The sequence below is a fragment of the Sinocyclocheilus rhinocerous genome, unplaced genomic scaffold, assembly GCF_001515625.1.
Source record: "Sinocyclocheilus rhinocerous isolate Xijiao unplaced genomic scaffold, SAMN03320098_v1.1 scaffold730, whole genome shotgun sequence".
NCBI classification, from domain to species: domain Eukaryota; kingdom Metazoa; phylum Chordata; class Actinopteri; order Cypriniformes; family Cyprinidae; genus Sinocyclocheilus; species Sinocyclocheilus rhinocerous.
Genome location: NW_015670605.1, coordinates 455,060 through 461,364, shown reverse-complemented (window position 1 = coordinate 461,364; position 6,305 = coordinate 455,060).

Genomic DNA, 6,305 nt, shown 5'->3' with positions numbered 1-6,305 from the left:
AACCTTTGAGTGGCATAGTGTACATCCAGTATATGTCTAATATATATTACTAATGTATACAGTCTGCACAAGCTGTGACGCTCATATTTTTTTTAAATTTATTTATTATTTATAGGTTTACTCATCTCCTCACACTCGTTCATTTCATGGGACTGTCGTATAACTCATGAGTGGACAGATGTCTGCGTGGACAGAAGGAAAGATTGAATTCTGTGAAGCGTTTTACCTGAAAGACTGCATTTAGCTCTGGGAGATTATGTTTTAAGGGTGAGTATAAAAATGTCAAGGTCCATTCAAGAGTGAGTTATCCAGACCAACCTCCAGACACAGACTCTGTCTGCTAAAAGAGAAGCACTCTTTCTCCAGGAGCGGAGAGAGCTTGATTGCTTTAAGAGTGTGTAAAGTATTGGTCCAAGTCGAATAACACACGTTGCCATCGTAAAACAGTCACCCAATTAATGTTAATCCATTTTTAATGATGGAGTATCCCACAAGTGACCACACTGCTCGGGAAAGTTTGACTTGCAGCAATCACCCAAAACAGAGACAGGAGAGGTGCACTGATAGACCTTATTTAAAGCAACTCTGACGTAAAAGTAAAAACCTTGGGGTAAAGGATTCTATATACTATAGTTTATACTGCGTCAGAGAATGCTGTAAATCCAAGGGCGTAGAATTTAGTAGGGAAGGTAGGTACATGTCCCTACCAACATCCAGGGACTACTAAATTGTCCCTAGCAACAATTTTGATCAAAAAATTAGGGGGCAAACACTTTTTCACACAGGGCCATGTAGTTTTGGATTTTGTTTTCCCTTAATAATAAAAACCTTCATTTAAAAACTGCACGTTGTGTTCACTTGTGTTATCTTTGACTAATATTTACTTTTTTTTGATGATCTGAAACATTAAAGTGTGACAAACATGCAAAAAAATAAGAAATCAGGAAGGGGGCCAACACTTTTTCACACCACTGTATGTGTATGTAACCATTGCTGTTGTAATTTTGGCTGCATCTGAAATAGGTCATAGCACTGATATTGATAAGGAAATATATAAATGTTTGTGTTAACATTTAATTATTGCAGGTTTGCATAATATTCTGAGTTTGCTTTTCACAGTTTTTACTAATTTTGAGGAATACTGAATCTGTTTTTGTGCAAGTGAGATGAGTAAATGCATGTTCACATTTAGTCTAGAGCTACAGTAACTATCATGTTTACACAGCGCCTCTGTACTTACTCTCGAATAATTCTCTCAGCATAGAACCAGGAGAGCTGTCAGTCAATCAATGGGAAAACAAAGTAACTTGGTTACTTATTGAAAAAAGTAACTTCGATATTTTTTTGTAAATTAAAAAGTGTGTTACTTTAAAAGTGGGGTAAGCGACAAACAAAAGAGGAAAACGTCTGTGGAACAAAAGAAGGCTTAAGGCAAGAAGTAGGACCCGTATAAATATCGAATCAGCTTTCCAGCGCTGGAGAGAACTCAAGGAGCGGAAGGCTTGCGATTGGACGCCGAGGTTGCTTTGTTTCTTCTGGATAGGTGTGTAACACTGTGTCTGCGCCGCAACAGCTAAAGTCTGTCTAGTACACTGGACACGACAAAGCAGGGGCGTAGCCATCATTTCAGAAGTGAGGGGGACAGAAATGTTATATATATATATATATATATATAACATATCTAACATTTCTGTAATCTATATAACCAACCAGTCAACAGTTTTTGATCAGTAAGATTTTTAATGTTTTATAAAAAGTCTCTTAATTCTGGGTCCGAATAAAACATCAGACCAGGCACAGACTGTCCTGTCTCTTTGAATTTAAATATATATTTATTCACACCGGCTCTTGAAAACCTCTATGCGAACACACTTGCCCGAAAAAGTGCGGGGGACGAATTTACGTGATATTAAACGTGGGGGGGGGACACGTCCCCCACATAATCTACGCCCCTAGGGGCGTGTTTGTTTTAGTGATTTCAAATGTCAACATTGGCTACCAGAAATCGCTTACCCCACCTTTAATAGTTACTTGAAAAAAAGTAATCTGATTATGTAACTCGCATTACTTGTAGTGCTTTACCCCCAACATAGCTCATTGACTAAAAAATGCAGTTTGGATATACTATCTCCTTTTGTGTTTCATGGAAGAAAGAAAGTCATGCAGCTTTAAAACAACATGAGGATGAATAAATGACAGAATTTTTATTGATTATGATTACACCAGCAAATTTCGTATTTCATGGATGTGTTTAGGAAATAGTCATGGCTCTTTTATTTCTGAAGTTGTCTCTAGTATGCTCCAGGCCTCACCAGGTGTGTGTGTGTGTGTGTGTGTGTGTGTGTGTTTGTTCATTTCTTGCTGAAGCACCTGAGTTTTCCTAGCCGGAGGCTCAAGCACCTGTACACGGTGACCGCCAACGGCTCCAGGACGAGAGGTTTGATTGACAGCAGCCCCGGCTGGAGTGTTATTCATCAAGAGGATGTAACATGCACTGATGGACGTCTTTATACAGCTGTCATTCCAGAGCTGTCTGTTCCTCATCTCATGAGTAAAAAAAAAAGTAAAGGTAATAGTGACTTTATTTCTCAGAGTTTACTTTATTTATTGTGATTGCGCCTTCATGTGTCACAATTATGACTATTTTTCTTTTAATACTGACTCTAGTCAGTATTAATGTTATTTTAGTAGTAATTATATACTACTATAGTATTTATTCATATTTTTATCCATTACAGAAAAATTACATGAACTTCACATGTGCAGTCACGTGTGAAATATGTGAAATACATGTGAAATGTGTATGATGATTCACAAAATGTAAATGTGTGAAACCCATGCGATCACATATGAACACATGTGAAGGGTTAAAATAGCTTTTATTTTTATATTTTCAGTTTTAATTTTTATTAAAATTGTATTGTAATTTTAATTATATACTATATATACAATTTTTTTTACATATTTTAATTTTTATTATTAAATTTTTATTTCATTTTCAGTTCATAGTATTCAAACTTATTTATTTCAGTTAGTTCTCAAAGCAACATTTCTGCTGAAATTTACTTTGAGGTGGAAATAGGCTTCCATAGGTGTGTGTGAAGGTTTGTCCTTACACATACAGTGAAGCATGTAAAATAAAAACTTGTAAGGACATTTGAAATAGTCCTTGCTCATTTTAAATTGACAAAATTGTGTTTTGTTTCTAATAGTGTTAACAGGTTGGAATGATTGTAATATTTGGGGTCAGTAAGATTGTTATATTTATAATGTAGGGTATAAATATCGTTATCTTAGTATGAAAACCATTGCATCTATGAGAGATGTTTAGCAGTAGAGCTAAAGTCTGTGTGGATCACAAACGCACTGGTCTGACAGCACAACTCTTGAGCTGAGGCTTAAGAAAGCAAACACAACCTGCAGACACCCGTCCCGCCTGCTGCACACTCTCCTACTGACTCATGTGCTTCACAGAACAAGAGCAGAACTTCTATAAAAACCGCTTCCAGGCACAGATTAAGCCTGTTCCTGGAATAAAGTCCTCCGTCAATAGAGATCCTATTTAAAATTCTAATTCATTAATATTATGACTTGGACTTGATGGGGAGAAATGTGGGTATGAAATGTCTAACTCCTAAATTCATGCCAGATTTAGACTAGATTTTTTAAATTTAGACATCTGCTAGAGCCTGAAAAGCTGCATTGAAACAGTAGTTCACCCAAAAATGAAATTTACCTCAACTAACTTGGAAACTTTAGATAAAATACTGTACACGTCATATGGACTTACTTTATATATATATATACTTTATATATATATAAAGTCCAAGGTTTTTTTTTTTTTTTTTGTGGTCACTATGAATTGTTGCATAGAGTTGCATAAATAATTTAGTTTTACTTTTTAACATTGAAACTTTAATGTGAAACTGATTCAAATGCAATGAATACTGCAATGTTATTTGCTGTTTACACTAAAATACAGGACAAATTGTGTCCTTTTTTTGATTTAATGCTCCTTTTAATAAATGAGACACTGACAGTGTGTGTGTGTACCTGTTTTTCTATTCTGGTGGGGACTTAAACCTGAATACACACGGACTCATGGGGACTCGTGTCACGGTGGGGACCTAAATTGAGGTCCCCACGGGTAAACAAGCTAATAAATCACACAGAATGAAGTTTTTTGAAAATCTAAAAATGCACAAAGTTTCCTGTGAGGGGTAGGTTTAGGGGTAGGGTTGGTGTAGGGCAATAGAATATACGGTCTGTACAGTATAAAAACCATTACGCCTATGGAGAGTCCCCACAATGATAGCTGACCAGACGTTTGTGTGTGTGTGTGTTTGTGTGTGTGTGTTTACTTAAACTTTAGAGGACTGTTAGGGTACTTTAGAGCACACAGGACTGTTCCATAAACAGTTCAATGAAAGACAGAAGAGCAATGGATTTTGCCTTTGACTTTCATAGAAATTGACAAGCACAAGAGTGTATGTGAAACTAACTCAGAGTAGATATACACATGCTTATTCCATTGAGAAAAAAAAAAAATTTGAATCGAAAATAATTGAAAAACGAGTCCAGCAAAATTAATGCTTCTAGGTAGGTATACGGATGATAGGGATCGTTTCCCCATGGAAGCTCATGTTATTAAAAACAAAAACAAAAAAGATTATTGTGACTTCTTATCCCACAATGCAGACTTTTTTTCTCACAATTCTGAGAGAGAAAAAAATATAATGCAAATGCAAAATATAACTCAGAATTCTGACTTTTTGCCTTGCAATTTCGAGTTTATACCTCACAATTCTGAGTTTACATCTCACAGTTATGACTTTTTTTTTATTTTTTGCAATTCTGAATTTATATATATCTCGCAATTCAAACTTCTGTTATCAGAATTGCAAGTTTATAATTAAAAAAAAGTCTGAATTGAGATTCCAGATATTAGTGGGAAAATTGTTAACGGTGCAATTTAGTTTAGCATCAGATTCAGTCTGTACCCAGAGGAACAAATTTTCTTATTTTTTATTTACTCGGATAAAGTGGCTGCTAAACACTTACTAATCAACCAATTAAAACAATTGCATGGTAAATAATCTAGCTGACTAATCGTTTTTTTGCTGTATGCACACATTATGTAACAGATGTTTTTCTAAAGTGCATTTCAAGTTTTTTTTATTTTATTTTTATTCCAGAAGAAAAGGCATGCATTTTTAGGTAAGCTGGCAGGTGGAGAGAATTTGATATAGCGCTTAAATGACCTGAATGTGTGGCTGGACATGATGAGGTGCTGATTGCCCACAGCCAGACGCCAGACAGCTCGAGCAGTGAGAATACGTGCGCTCATTGGCGCCCCTTCAGCTGGTGGCGCCCTAGGCGACCGCCTAGCTCGCCTATGCCTAGAAACGGCCCTGCTGTCACCTCAGCAGGCAGTGGAAACCCCTCTGTGGCACGCTAACCAAACCCCCAAATGGCCTCTGCTGGCCAGCGTCTGCTAGCTAATGCTGTTAGCTTACAATTTGGTTGATTAATTGTGAGCTGGTGTTATTTGTGGAATACTATTTAGTTCTTAACAGTCTACAATTAACGCTGGCAGTCAGAGAGCAAACTGCGGACATGCATGCAACATTTGTCATCATGCATGCCGGCTCTTGAGGACTTTAAGCTGTTGAAAAAAGCTGTTGACACAAAAGTAAGTTCACAGGCATACCTGTTAAAGAGTGTTAGCAGTGTTCACTGCATGGCTTTGACTGAGTGTTGCTGTCAAATTCATTTAAAATGAAATAAACTTAATATGTTAGCTGCACTTATATGATACTTCACCCCTTGGGAGTGACCTAAAGTTAAGTGTTTTGGTCAAACTATGAATAGTAATGAATAAAACACTGATACATTTGAGATGCAATTTTACAGCACTGAATAATCTTTTCAGTCTTAATCTTTAATGATCTTTGGACTTCTAGGCTGTTCCAGCCTTACCTTGTACGTTTTTTTCTGAGAGTGTGTGGACATAACAGCAGATAACAGACATTTAATTTTTTGATCAAAATGATTGCTATAGGGACAATTAAGTAGTCGCTGGACATTGGTATGTCATAGCGTCCCTACTAAATTCTGTGCCCTTGTAACAAGCAATGTCTGACTTTGGAAACTATAGTTTCTTCAGAGCTATGTATTCAGCAGACAGCAAACCAAATCCTGATCAACGACACATCTCCGAAGGGCCATCTCCAGGACGACGTGAACACAAAGAGTCAGGCATGACTCAAGCTCCGATGGATTCTCTCTCCTCATCCTCCATGCTC